Here is a 16,300-nt window from a genome sequence, read left to right on the forward strand (position 1 = left end):
GTGCTGTCATGTTGTTTTGAGAGAGAAGAGGCTTTCTCCCAGCAACCCTTCCAAACAAGCCAAACTTGTTCAGTCTTCTAAGTGTACTTTCATGAACTTTAACATTTAACAAGCTAACTGAGGCCTACAAATCTACTTACCCTCCTAATTCCTATGGAAGCAATAAGGGCGTGCCTTGAATGTGTAGTTTTTCACCTGACTGCAGACTTCTATGGAAAATTTCACTTTCAGATATCTGTGTATATGACCAAAAATGTCTATATTGGGTTTTTTTGGGGTTTTTTTTAAATTATGTATTTATTTGATTTGATTTTTGGTTGTTACAGATGGGACAGACATGACTGGGGTATAGGACAGGGAGAAAGATCAAAAGAAAGAGAGGGAGAGAAAAAAAATAAAGGGGAGAAGAGATGGTGAGTAAGGGGGGAAGAAAAAAAAGATAAACAAACAAAACACCTTGATCACCTGTATGGAGATAAGAAAAACAGAAGAGAAAACAAACAAAAAAGAGCAACATAACAAATACAACACCATCTCAATAAACTAGCTAACAGTAGATAACGGTAGATACTAAATATTACATGTTATTGTGCAGCAAACAAGATCGACAGCGCACAATGTGTATTCCAAAGGTTTCTCCATGTAACGATCTGCTAGGGAGTGTGGGGAGCCATAGCCCCGTCCCCAGGGCATGAAGCAGGTATGGAGGAGATCCAGGCCCCAGACATCCAGAAGCCCCAGAGTACGAGGACCCACGGAGGACCACCACAGGGGCAACGGTGCCACCCTCCTGGGAAGAGCTGAGGAGAGCCCCAAACGAGAGGTCACCCAGCAGCCACGGAGCAGAGGCCAGAGGGGGTTGCAGTGACGTGCCCGCGGGCTTTGCCGGCAGCCAGCTGTGCCAGAGAGGACCGAACCTCAGGCCCAGAGGCCAGAGGGCACCCCACCCCTCGGAAGGGGCCCAGCCGGGCCACAGGCGCCAAGCACAGCTTCCTTCACTTTCTCATTTATGCCGTATATGAACCATTTATTTGGATCTGTGATGTTTAAACAACAACACAAAATAGTCTGTCTATCCTACTAGCAATGATTACAATGTAATGTTTAGAAAAGAAGCTATCAGTAACTGCAAGCCTACCTACCACTGGATGAGATCATGCACTGAGTGGGAAACACTCCAAAACCTCATCCTGGTATGAAATACAAAGCAGTTCATCTGCATCTGCAAGATCTCAAAATTGTGCATACTTAAGTCAAAACACAATATGATTTGACTATTGTCAGTTTTTACAGTTTTACAGTTTACACAGATTAAACTCAAAAAGTCCCCTTTCTGTCACCTGACCAGTGAAACAAAGTCTAAACCTAGTTTGTTATTTTGCATGTGTGGGCGAGTGAGCGGGGGTAGGGATGCTGAATGTGCCAATCCATAAGCCCCATCGACAGAAAAACTACCGTTCCTCAACCGGAAAGAGCACTGGAGGAGAAACACTCCAACTGGATGTCCTTAGAGCAGTTCAAACACACATATTCAGACTCTTACAAACACAAAAATCAGGCTGGCAAAGTTGTCGATAGTGTATTTTGGCAAATAAAACGAAAATGAATGGACTGAGTGGGACACAGACTGGAGAACTAGCTTGGGAACAGCTTGTTATTTTTATTCATATTAAGCTATTTATACCCAACAAAGCATTTAAACACTTATTTCATGTATTCAGCAGGTATGAGAGTACATATTGTGCTTAAAAAAGTCAACACATCAGCAGCCAGTTATGAAGGTTAACAGGCAAGTGGTACAAGAGTGAGTCTTGCTACAAAAATGTTCCTATTAATTATCTGCATGGTTGCTACACTACACTACACTACTTGCCTTTGTGTGTTTGTAACAAAAATAGTGATTTACACCAGGTTGGGTCAAATTTAAGTCCATGACTTTATATGATCGCATCGTGTGGATATATTATATTATAAGAGATAGATACCAGATTCAGACGTGGCATTTATTTAAACAGAAATTGCACAATTGCCTAGCTTTTCTAGGCATTTTAAAAATGTTACGGTGGAAATATGGAAGGAAATGTTTTTATTGCTGTACAGCAGTTGTTTCCTATTGCAAATGAACAGCAAAGCTAAATGAATGCAATCCTTATCCTGAAATCCAAGCAATATAAGCAAACCAAGCAATAATTGCCGTACAAGCAATCAAGATGTGACTGAAGTGCAGATTTCCAGCTTTGATTGAAGGGGCTGTAAGGCTGAAGAGATATTGGGTTAAACTGAAGGAATTACGGACAGTTCCCCCATTTTTAGACGCTTAAAAGAAAAGAGATAATTGACTGTCAAGAACCCGTTTCCTCATATTTTGTGACAAATTGAGCAGGACAAAACATCTGGAGCTGATTTGGTTCAACCACATCTTGATTGTTTGCTTTAAAATCAATCATGTAAAAATCAGTGTAAAGGGGCAAAATTACAATTTTATCACAATCCAAATGCTTATGAAGCTTATTATAACTATTAAAACAAACCAACTTTGTGATCCTGCCTCCTGGGCACTTTAGGTCAGCGGTCCCGAACCTTTTTTGCGCCACGGACCGGTTTATGCCCGACAATATTTTCACGGACCGGCCTTTAAGGTGTCGCGGATAAATACAACAAAATAAAACTAGTACCGGTACCGAAAAAAAGAAGATTTATTCATAACACACATGAAAAGACCAAGGAAAACCGAGTAAACAATAAAAATGATAACAAAATAACGCTGAAAACCGATAAAAACCCTGAAAAACATACATTTCACACCTGAGCCTCAACTCTCGCAGCCGGTCCGAGGCCCGGGGGTTGGGGACCGCTGCTTTAGGTGACTGGTATTTCTGATATGTTAAGACTTATTATGCCAGTGAGTGTATGCCTGCTGTCAGTCAGTCAACACTATTATACCAGGTGGTTAGCAAATGGTTGGCTAGCTGGTGAAATGGTTAAATCTTCAGTTGATGGTGTCAAGTGACAGAGAGCGGTAAACTGTAATAAACGCTATATCGAGCTTCTTTTTATTGAGAACAGCAGTAGATGACTACAATGTGTGGTCTGCTTCTGGTGAACACCAAGACAGGAGCCAAGCTAAAGCACTTGTAAACAATGCAAAACCACCATATGAGTGCAATTTCTAATTGGCTAGAAGAACAATGCGTGATGCACTACTCAAGATTTAAAAATCTGAATATTTTTATATACATAAAAGAAATACAGGAGACTCGAAATACTGTTTCTCTCTCACTTTGATATAAAAGAAGACTTGAGAAAATGAAAATAAGATCAAAGGACACTCAAGGCAATTTATAAAAATCAGACCTATGCACAACAGTGGCAGTACTGCAAATACAGTAACAGAGATGTACGTGGACAGAGCAGCTTGTGAGACGTAAATGGACATTAGTGCAAATGGCCAACAGCAGCAAGTGTGACAGTAGTGCAGATGGTTGCAGTAAAGTGCCAAAGACAGTAAGCATCACTAAAAGAATCAAATGCATTGAGTTCATGTGTACGTGAGTGTCAGTGTGTTATAGTTCAGGGATAGAGGGCAGAGTAGGGAGGTAGTGAAGTTTATCCTCCTGACATCCTGGTTTAACATGTTTATGATAAAAATGAGGCAGGGCTGGAAGAACCGTATCCCCACACGTTTCAAATGCTCCACCCCTAAGTGCATGGCACTGCTCCAGCTGCGCCATCATCAACACCTTAATATTCTTCATGGATACACTGGACCAAAATCCTCAGTCCACCTTCTCTGCACATGTCCAAGACATATCAGTCATTTCTAATTTTCCCTATTCTGGTCACTCCCAGTGAAAGCCGTAACATTTTTAACTCCTTCAGCTCGGCCTCCTGACTTTTTGCCACCATCAACAAACCACACATCGCAGCAGGTCTCAGTACCATGTTGTAAACCTTCCCTTTCACTCATGCTGCTATCCTGTCACAAATCATCATCAACATTTTAATAGCTTACAGTGTTTGTTGTTGTATATTGGGGGAACTGTGCAACTGGCACGACAATAATTAATAGGAGCTCTTTTGGGGGGGGGTTCTGTTTTTTAAAAGAAGCAGAAATCTCAGAAACAAGCATAAAATAATCCACATGTATATGCTTGTGTAGTTTCAGTGAACCTACCCTTTGAAATGTCATCCCACAGCATAATTAGTTATATTGTCTAACAAGAGTGTTGAGACAGCAATACAGTAATCTGTCTCTAATCTGTCAGGTCACACACAGAAAGAGTGTTTGCTCACAACAGAACATACTGTGATTAAATGAGTCACAGAACAGCGTGCAGAAGAGGGCAGCGGTTAGAATACTGAGAGATTTACACACGTCTGTGCTCATGAGAGTGTTTGTGATTTTTAGAGATTTATGTGGCTTGTTACCACTGATCCTTTGCGGAATGCTAATTAAACAATCAGCTTTCATCAGCACAGCCCATGAAAAGGCACAGTGCAGCGATGTATTCAAACCTATGGGAAAGCCTTTCTTGGCATTGCATTTCAGCAAAGTCACTTTAAAAGCGGATCAATTCGAGGTCAGTGTGACACTTGCAGCCTCTCACACCGCTGCAAGCCCGGCTTATTCACACATCAAAAACCTTCTCCCACCTAGACCACACACACAAGCACAGCACTCTCACATACATGTGTGAATTTAGAGTACATGGGTAATGAGAGACAGGACAGCATTTGGCTTTATTAGTTAACAATATGACTGCAAATACTCATAGGTCAGTGTTAACGGGTTTAACAAACAGAGAGGTTCCCCATGTAGTGGGGATGTCTGTACTCTACACTGAAGTCTGAGAAAGTAACAACAGATGAGGTTTGTCTTCCCAGCTGTAAATTTAAAATGTCAATTTTCATTGCTTTGCTTTAAAATTGTAAAAAAAAAAAAATAACAAATAAAAATCCAGTCCAGTGTTTCTATACTTCACAGTCTGACCCTCCTTGAGTTATTTGAACTGTTTGAATTTATTTTGGATTTTCTCTAATCCACACAGGGTCAAAAGTACACATATAGGCCCAAATATATACATACACTTCCTTAAATCTCAAGACTTGTGCACCCATTTCTTGTTTTGAGACATATGCTGTATAGCCATTTCACCCCGGAAAACAACCAGTTCAAAGAAATCAGTGAAAGCCCAAATTTACCACGACATTCATGCCCATGATGAGAGTGTGCAAACTTCTGACCACAACTCCACCTTCCATTTCACTGCATGTCAGTGCCCACATACATGAGTGTGTGCGTTCTGCCCTTTCAGAAAGTTTCGCAAAACCTGGAAAGAAATATAAAAAATCTTGACAAAGATGAGGGTTGGTGTGTGAAGCAAGGAAACAGCAGATTGTGACAATGAACTGAGCTCTTGTTGTTTTTTATTGTTTACAGACATTGGCTGCTTTTTCGCTCATTTTCGTTGCAGTCCTTGTACCTGACCGTTAGTGGGGGAGTTTTTATGTTTTTTAAGCAATTTAACGTTGACCTATGAATCATTCAAGCATGAAAAAGGCACCTGACTCAGACAACATCAGGCAACTTAAGAAAGAACCAGTTTTTAAATAGTATCTTATGAAATTCTGGAAAGTTCTTGAAGAATCCTGGAGAACTATTGAAGAAAGTGAGCTCAGGTTGTATTGAAGAATAAAGTTGATCATACCAAATACTGACTTTCAAGCTCATTAGGAGTTGAAAAACATTTTTTTGCCTTTTTACACTGTATTAAGATGTATGTTTCCACATGTTTAAGTAAATCATTGCACCCATTATCCCAGGAAAATATAAAGAAACAAGAAATAAAGGGTGACTTAAATGACTACATTTAGGTCAATCTACATTTTCATAAAAAAAATAAAAATAAAAAAACTGATTTTCCACAGAGACGTCTAATTGACAAGTAAGGATAGTAAAGGGGAAAAGCAATGAATAAACAGCATCTTAATCTTTGTATATGTTATTTATTTTTGCAAAAAACGTTCTTGACAGAAGGGCTATAGTCACACTTTTAAATATATATTTGTTCTTTTTAGCGTGGGCTGCACTGACATCATTTGGAAAAAAATTACTCTCTCTCTCTCTGTTGGAAACAGGATGTTTTTATCAATTATCACTGAAAAGAAGCCTACAAAGACCCCTCAACACTCTGGCCCACGTGCATATACACATGCACAAACTGTACTCCTACAAAAAAAGCACACATTCACAGCTACCTCAAATCCGTTGCCATTGAGAGGGGAACCTTAGCCAATCAGAGAAAGGAAGGCAACAGAACAGGAAGTGTGGTCACAGTTTGTGTTCATCATCGGCACAAAAATAGCTCTCAGAGAGTAAACAACGCATCCCATTCATAAAAAAAAGGCCGGCAAACGCCTACTCCCCTGCAGCGCAACAAGAGGGGAAAGAAGAGATAAAGACAGGGAGAGAAACAGACAAGTGACAGAAAGAGACAGATGCAGTACAGAGACAGACACAAAGAGATGGAAATATACGGCACAGACAAAAAAAAATTACAAAAGAGTAGCGTGAGATGGGAGGCCGCGGCTCGAGTAAGAAAGAAAGCCTGACTGTGACATCACATCCTCGTCACTGCTGGTTCCACTTCCTTGGTTTGGAAAACACCAGAAACCTACATCACGTGGTGAGACACTGCTTTCCAGCTCTCACTTTTTCACTTGCAATGTGACACACGCACAAATACACACATACACCAATACAATATGCGCTATAAGTTACAAACATCCACCGTAAACCCTCGTAACATGAGCGCCCAGCGCATCCATGAGCCTCAACTGGAGTCGCCAGCTGTTTCCCAGCCCACACGTTGTGCCATTAGACCATCCGCTTTCCACTTACACACATAAAACGCACCCGCAACATGCTTACCACGTAATACCAGATAAGGAAATTGTTTGGTTACTTGTGTGTCTGACGTGTCAGACAGAGGAAGTGAAGATCTATTTTTAGAAAAGAGCGGAAGTGTCCACTTCTCTTTCCAGGATTAGCACATAGACATATAGAGGCATGCACAAAGACACACACACAGACACACACGTACGTCACAAAGACAAATGAGAAAAAACCAGTGAAAGTGCACACTTCCTTGCCACAAACACCCACACTGTGCACGCTGGTGAGTCTGATGAAATGTGTGAGTTTTAATTTAAAATTACGCAATCGCCTCTTGCAGGTAAAGTTCTTCCAACGTGGAGACATGCAACCAAAAAAACAAAGCTACGCTCTACTCTACAACAGAGGTGTGAAGACAGAACATAGTAGAAAGTCTACAGCTCACACGCAACAGCCAAATGTAAAATGACTTATATTTCAACTACACCATATACACGACTGCACCCACAGACTGGTTTAACTGGCATCACTTGCTGATCAAACAGCACCTTTCAAGTTTCTGTGATATACCACAGGATACTCAGGTGATAATAAAGCTGTGTCATTGTAGTACTGATGACATATGACTGTCATGGCACTAAGAAAAGAGGTGGGTGTTTTCACTTCCATTTACATCACATGGTAACAGGATGAAACTAGCAAGTGAGACATGAGTGGGTGATATTGTCGTTACCTTGATCACTGGACCACAAACCTATCTGCTGTATGACCAGAGACAAAAAAGGGGGAAAAATGGTCCTAGATTGACTGTACGACTCCAGAAACAACCCGTGCTCGCGGGGAAATTAGGCTCGTTCTCATGCAGCATCACTAATGAAACATACTGTAGGCGTCACCCAGTCTGTTTTCATTTTTCACAGAAAATTGTGAAATATTAACAGAGCCCTTCTGCCAGTTAAAGGACTACACTGTGCCTTAGTAGCTTGTGAGGCATACCACTGGTTTCGTAGATCAATTTCCTGGAGACATTTCATTTATTTTTAAGTAGGAGGGAAAACTACCCTCTCACACTTTCTGTAAAACTAGATGCTATAAATGATCTTTTGTCTTTTCAAAGGAAAGTGTGGGGCAGCAAAAGAATAGAATTTATGAAAGGAACATGGGTCAAAATAAATGCAATCAGAGGAGTCAAGAAACAATACGGAAATATCTACATCACGTAACTGTGATACTGCAGTTATTTGTACTAAAATGGCTGTTGTTTGGCATCCGAGACTGGAGTTCCCCGACAAGTCCTTGAACGCATAAACAAACAAGGAGTTTTCCCAAATTCTTCCATTTTGTAGCTGCATCGCTACATGATGAAGCAACGCTGACTCAAGGATTAAGGTGACTGAATGTTTTCTTCGGTAGGCCGGCTGTCTCACTGAATGCAATGTTACTACAGCGTGATTTATGTAGCATAATTGAATACATGGAAACTGCCTGAATGTCTGCAGACAAGCTGGAAATCAATCCAAAAGGGGGTTTCCATCGATTTATCTTGCCAAAGTCACACAACATGGGGAGAATCATTCGGCCTGTGAAAACAGCTTTGAAATATCTTCATTGGCTCTCGGGGAGTTTTGACAAGTCTGATAAATTATCACATGAGTGTCTCAGCTTGAGCTTTACAAACCAAGAGTTGCAAAGGCTGCGACTGCTAAGTACGGGTACAAGTACCATGTAGGCGTTACCTCTGCAGTAGCCAGAGGGTAACAACAACAATTAGCTCATGTAATGAAACAAAGAGTACAATTGTTTTAAACTGAGAGGACCTAAACTTGTCTGAGCAGTAAAGGTAACAGATAAATTAACAGAGAGGCAACAGGAAAAAACATAAAAAGCAATTATTGCTAAAATACATAAATAACGAGTAAAAATGAATAGCTGTTTGCTAAAAGTAAATTAGACAGTTGGAAGGAGGTTGACCCATTTTTATTATGGAAAAACGTGTATTCCACAAGCAATTGGAGAGTGGTTGCTGGAAACTGCTGGCAGCCACGAAGAGGTACTGTGTGCTGCACAGAAAGCCTCCTTGTGATTGCATTGGTCAGATTTAGCAGTTTGCATGTAGAATACAGACTTGAGTCCAAACAGTCGCTAAGAGGTAGTGAAATGTGAAAAAGTGCAGCCCAAACCAAAAACGGAGAACACCTTCAAAGTAAAGGTTGTGCCTTACTGTTGCAATCAACATGTTTTAAATAGTCAGTCTCCAGGCCTGTGTCACCGAGGCGTAAACGAACCGGATGACCAAATAAACAGTCAACTACAATTCTCAATAAAATGTTTAGGTGTGGTATATTTCAGCATAGTTGAAATAGGTTGAGCTGAATGTATTTGATGGTTTCAGATTATCTGAATGGACAGGTGGACCCAAAGTGGTCAGGGATAAAATTAAGACCACCTGCCTAATATTGTGTTGGTCCCTCTTTTGCTACCTTCAGTAAAAGCTTCAGTAGCTCATCTGCCTTTGCTCCCCACATGTATCAGTGAGCCTTGGCTGCCCATGACAGTGTCCTGGTTCACCTTTGATACATACTCATCGCTGCAGACCGGGAACACCCCACAAGAGCTGCTGTTTTCGGAGATCCTCTGACCCCGTTGTCATAATCTGGCCCTCGTCAAACTCACTCTTACACTTGCCACCAAGCACATAGCAGAAGAATGACACAAATTGTGTAACGTATAAGCACACTGGAAACGTCTAATTCTTGCAAAGAATTTGTCCTCTAAAACCACACTGTGGAAAAAAAGGAAGTCGGCATCAAGCAATGCTCCTGATGTTTCTAAACAAGAAAAGGAAGATACAGATTCTGGGTCCATGATGAAGAGATAATCAGTGTTATTCACTTCACCTGTCAGTGGTCATAATGTTATGCCTGATCGGCGTATGTACTGAGAGGGCAACTCATATTAAAATAGCCAAAGTTTTAAGAAATGTGGTCAGCGTAACAAAGCGTAGCGGGTTTTTGTGAGCTTTGACAGTTTTTTTTCTTCTCTTGACTGTCTCTAATGTTTCATGGAAGTGAAACAACCTCACTGTAGTTTCCCTTTAATGGTGTAAAACATAAATAACCTCAGAATATAGACACCATGGTGTAGCCAAGGTAAAGAGGAAGCAAAGTCGGAGAGTTTTCTAATGTCTTGGGCACAAGAGACAAAAGGAGCGAGAGAGAGACAGACGATGTTTTCCGCACTGAAATGCTTTTTTTCAGATATCTAAAGTTCTTCTAACACACTTATATGCACACACGAACACTTAGCATGAGTACAAGGGCCAATCCCCTAGCCCCCCCAGAGGTGTACCTCTGGGCTGGTTAATGGACGCACTCACTCATCCTGATACTTTCCTCCCCCCTTAAGCTCATCTTCTACTGCTCCTACTTCTCCCACTCCCCTTTTTTCCCCACTCCAGTAACATTTTCCACCCCACTGGAAATGAGAATGGGTGGGTGGCTGGGCGAATGGCAAGGCTCCTCACCAAAGCCGTTACAGTCTACGCAGAAAAATGGGTCAGGGGGTGGGTGGGTTGTATATTTCAACCTTCCAGGAGTCCATGTGCTATGGATACGTGAATGAGGTGAGCTTAAGATAACAACCCCAAGGGTGGCATCATCTCCAGGCACAAGCTCCTAGTACTGCTCTGATGTTCTGATCCATTATATTCATGTCCAAAAATACTTTTTTTTTCTTTGTGCAGCTTTCCTCTTCAAAAAGAACCGACTATGTGACGGAAAAATAAGCACGCTTCAAGCCCTCTCATCTCTTGCATCAGTTGGAGCAGGATAAACAGTGCACCAATTTTATCTCACAAACAAGTAACTCTATTCTGACACTGTTTTAAATCTGTGATATACGTCGTTGTGCATGTGGGCGTCTTTGTTGTGTACGTGTATCAGCGCACGTGCGTGTGTGTGTGCAAACGTGCGCATGAGCGTATGTGTGAATGGTGTTGATGCGTAGGAGACAGTTACGTGTTTTGGCTTATAACATGGCTGTTGATGGCTTGAGTTGTCATGACGATTTTTAGTAGGACTTCACCATGGTGACCATGACTGGACACACACACACATACAAGTGCAAACACAAATACAATTTTAATCCAGAGCAGCGGAATATTTCCTAAATAAGTCAATGACACACTTTTGTCTTCTCTTTTTTTTTTTTTTACCTTTACAAAAATGCAGCTCTTAAGGCTTACTGTTAAATTAGCTCCTGCTGCCACACTAAACAATTTTAAGATACACATTTAGAAATGAATAATGGATACCTGACCCTGCACCACAGTTGGACAGGTCCAAAATAATCAAGTCCTCTTGTTTTACTGCAGATCTCAGGGTACTGTGTCAATACATTTAGTCCCTGAGTGGATCCAAGATGACTCGCTTTGATTACATGGTGCATTATAATTGTTCTTTCCAGGTTTACAGACTGTGAACTATTGAGAAACTGTGAAAAGGTGGTAAAAATTAAATGGATTTTTTTTTTTTTAAAACTGCTTTAATGTTTTTACTATTCACCAGAGTGCCATTCACTGGAGTATGATTTTGTACGGGTGCACCACATGTTAGCTAGGCTCCAATTATCTTCATATGTACTTAAACTGTCCCTTTTATATTGTTATTCTTAAGGGTCTTTTAATGTCTCATTGCTGTCACTCCCTTTTTTTTAAATGCATGCTGGGTTTCAGTAGATTGGTCCATTATAGTATTACCCAGCATAATGTAATGCTCCTATCCATAATAATGAATTGGAATGTCACCAGAATTAATACCTATGGTACATTTCAATATCAAAATTATTAAAATGGAACAGTTCTTATGTTATATATTTATTTTTATTTATTTTCTATTTGCCCAAATGGAGTCAGAAAATTTGATACTCGAGTACTAATCAGTACTAAAAATTAGATACTCATTTGTAACAGTATTGATACAAACAGTTCCATCTACCTGACAAACAACTTCACACAGCCCATCTCCACACTAGCAGCTGAACACATGAACATAGCGCAACAAACTTAGCAACGTAGCATCTTGACACCTGGGTCTTTATGAAGAATTTCTTAAGGTCAGTAAAGCTCCTGTTTCAACAACACTGAAGCATTCAACAGTTATCATAAATATTAACCTAACAGATGCACACAATAACTTCACATGTTTAACTATTAGCAATTACCCACATTAGCAGTTTGTCAAGTTATCATTAGTGTAGCAGCTGGCTGCTATGGCTAATAATAAAACTATAATACTACAGCATTATAGACAGCAAACATTTATCAGTCCTGCCTGTCTGTAACATTAATAGAAAGTGTTAATTTAACAGTTTAACACAATTCGTTGTTTAAAAAGTGATTTCTCTTAAGGTTTCTGATTGAAGCACATTAGTTTACCAGTAGGGGTGGGTTTTGATTATCGATTTATCGATTAAAATCAATTCTAGCTTGGATAACGTGATATCATTCATTAAAATCCTGAATCGATTTTTTAATATACATTTATTTTATTTAACAGCTAAAACAGTAAATGAGAGCAGGTACACAGATTCTGCACAAAGACGTAAACACAAAGCACGGACCAGCCGTCGGATCAGAATCAGTTTCTCACCCAACGGCACGGACACGGTCGGGGCTGAAAGCCAACAGCTCACTGATTCTGATGTTTCGGCAGGTCCATGCTTCGTGTTTTCGCCCTTTTTGCGCTAGATTCTGAAAGCTGTAGGTTTTATCTCTCTCCAAACAATATTGACTGAACCAGCAGCAACAGAAGATCCAAACTACGCTTCACATTTCGCTTCACATAAACATCGTCATGAATTCCCTCTTAGGTTTGCTGTTTTGCTTCCACCACGATAAAATCACACTTCATGCACAGCTCTCTCTCTCTCTCTCTCTATCAGTATACTTCACGAACAGTTTCCCGTCTAAAAATCTGTTTTCTGCATTATTCGCTTGCTTGTTACGCACAAGTCTACCGTTGTTTACAGCGCTGTCGGCTGCTGTTTTTTTCCTTTTACTTACTTCCGAAAAGAAAACCTAATTTCTGCTGTTCAATAGGCTTCTGAACAAATTTAAACTTTTTAAAATTATGCAAAATTGCAAAACGCTTGGCTGTGTCTCTAATAAAACCTCTGTAACTTTGCTCTGCTTCACTTCAGCAGCATCAGGTAATGTTCATATGTTGATTAATGGTTTTCTTTCGTTTTTGATCACCTGCAGAATATTTTTATAAAATCCCAGGCCAGGAAAATCACCTTCACGTTTTTCTGTGTTTTATCTTCAGCTACTTTGACACAAAGGCATCTTGCTGTGATGCTCACACCTTTGATAAAGTCTTGCAAGTGTCAGCTTTCCTTTTATAGAAAAATATGGAAATGTACTGATGCATGATCTGAATTATAATATTTCTGACTGTCTGAGGCAAAATTTCCCCGATTCAAATCGAATCGAATCGAGGATCGAATCGATTCAGGACCTTGTGAATCGGAATCGAATCAATTCTAGAAATCAGTGACGATACCCAGCCCTATTTACCAGCAATTAGTCCAAAATAGTGACAGCCTATCCTACCAACTCAACTGTTAGCAGCAACAGAATGGCTAATAAATGGTTCTGTAATTGAATACAGTTGCTTGAATACAGGATCTTTATTTTTATTAAGGTGTAAAGTTCAGAAGTAAATTCAAATTTTATTTGATTTACAGTGATGTGTTTATGTGTTTCCAGAGCTAACTACATGCTGATTTACATTTAAATTTGGTGTTTACATATTTTGGTATTTACATGTTTTCATGTTAGAATATTCACATGGGTACCTTTCAAAGTAATCAAAGTAATAATAGCAGTAATAAACAGTTGAATTTACTGCAGGGGTTTTCCCTCATTTTTCTACGCAGAGGACTTTCTGGACTTATCTGACTAGTAGATAGATAGTCACGGGGAGTTCGAACAAGCAAGTGTTGGGTTGAAGTGTTTCAAGACTGAATGTGCTGCTAAGAAAGATATCTATCTCCATCTTGCTTAGTACCATATAATGAACCCTGATACAGTTATGTGTCTCTTGTCTGTTGCCCCTCAAGGCCATGTCTAAAAATGAACTATTATAGAAAAGTTCATCTAAATGACCTCTGTCAGCATTAAGTGATGTAATAGCCAAGGGATTGAAGTATCTGTTTGTTCTACACTGGGGTACAAGGTAACGGTAACCTGGGACTGGGAGCAATTTTCTGAACTCAAAAAACAAAACATGGTCATGATGGTTAATAATGTTTTTTGCCTTCTTTATCACCTGTTTTCCCAGAGCAAATACAAATCTCTCTGCCTGACCCCCAAGACTTTGGAGCCGGTGTAATATATAAAACGCGACACCAGGAAGGCTGTCTTCTGACATCAAAGCTATAATGAACGATGAAGATGATGAAATGTAGTTCTGGAGTATCATTTTTAATCCCATGTGGTGGAGTCTTAACTCTAAAAGAAAGGGTTGCTTTTCATACCATTTGATTTTGTTTTAGCCATCTGACCAAGCAACCAAATCTCTGCAACTGCTGCTGTGATGACCTGACAAAATAAAAGGCAGCAAAAACTATCAACATTAGCTTAAAGGTGTTGAAAACTTTTTATCCTCTGATTATCTAGTGAAGCTACAGATGGCACAGAATAAAAGTTAAAAACATGCTCCTTTCATTTTCTTCCACAAAACCTAAAAAAAACATGGTTTCAACGGAGCATGAATATGCACATGAATGGTTGTTAAACTCTTTGTGTTAGCCCTGTGATGGTGTGGTGACCTCTCTCGGTTGTACCCTGCCTTTCTTCCAATGCCAGCCGAGATGGGTTCCAGTAAGGGGTGACCTTAAAGCACTGGTGGCCAGTTGATGGATGAAAGCCTACATGAGTTCAGGGTCACTAACTTCTTTGTCACTCACCACCATGACACACTCTGTGGTAACAAATATACGCAAGACTTCTGCTGTCGGGTAAGACGGCACACATCAGGTAACGTTGCGTCCATGACCATGACTCTGCGGCACAGAGCGCAACAGGCTCCTGCATATTATCTCCCACATATGAAAGACGCAAGCAGACGTCAACCAATCACACACAACAAAGCTCTGACATCAGGGCTGACATGACAGCTAAGCAGGAACAGCTGTGTAGTCCTTACAGGCCACACCACAGCAGAGTGACGCAACAGTGCGCAGTGTGTAAGCGTGCGTGTGCGCGCTTCTGCAAGTGGGACTGCATGCATGTGTGTGTTCCTAGGAGAGTCTAGGTCAGAGTTGCGTCTGTATAGGACAGGCAGCACTGGTGTGGTCGGCGTGGGAGAGATGAATCACATGGTATAACTGAAGCTACATTCCAGTGAAGGGGAAAAAAGAGGAAGAGAGAAGAAAATTCAGAGAAAGTGAGAGGAAAGAACTCAAAAGTCAGATAGAGAAGGGGAAAGGCTAACCTGACAGAGGTAGTTGATATTTTAGTGATGTGGTAACACATCCTCATAAAAAATCAACTGTTGGACGTAGGAGCAAAGATCACACAAACTGCGCAGAGATAGTGGACATGTGTTTCCATGCTTCTCTGTACTACGTGTTCATGCTGCGTACGGATAGTTGTGTCTGAATGGGTCTGCTCCACTGGGGAAAAGAGGGAATCCTGCCCAGACATTCCATGGCACAGATTCCCAAAGAGTTTCCACTACAAATAAGACTCTCTCTCACACACACACACACACACACACACACACACACACACACACATACACACACTTCCTCACAGGATGAATTCCTGTCAGATGTTTGATGGGAAACAAAGAATTAAACTATAACACAATGACTGAAGGGAGGCACAGACACTCTGATAGCTATTGGTGTATTAGTGTCATAAAGAGAAGCAGATAACCAGTAAACTAGGCAGACTGTTACAGAGAACTAACACATGTTACCGCAGGCTGCACCCAGCATGCAAATCCCTAACAGGACAGAGCTCCAGATGGGGCTTCCCATAATGCAAAGTAAGGGCAGTCCCTCCGATACAAAAGAAAAGTAAATATATTTCTGTACACTACACTGAAAAAAATACATACATACACACCTATGCTGTAAGCGTCATGCTTCACAAAACAGAAGAATAAAAGTAGTCCAACACTTAAATATCTGTGGGGCAAGTACATATGATTTGTCACAAGATCCAAAGCACGCATTGTACTTTGCATTGTAGAAAGTCACTGAGGTGTGAACACAAATTCCAAATATAAAAAAAAAAAAAAACATGAAGGAAAGAACCCAACTGCCCCTTGAAACTGTGCATAAAGACTGACGCTAGTGGTCTGTGAAATTATACTTAGATACAACAGTGTTTCCACT

Source organism: Perissodus microlepis, chromosome 11, assembly GCF_051167445.1.
Source record: "Perissodus microlepis isolate ML-2025 ecotype Zambia chromosome 11, ASM5116744v1, whole genome shotgun sequence".
Taxonomy (NCBI): Eukaryota; Metazoa; Chordata; class Actinopteri; order Cichliformes; family Cichlidae; genus Perissodus; species Perissodus microlepis.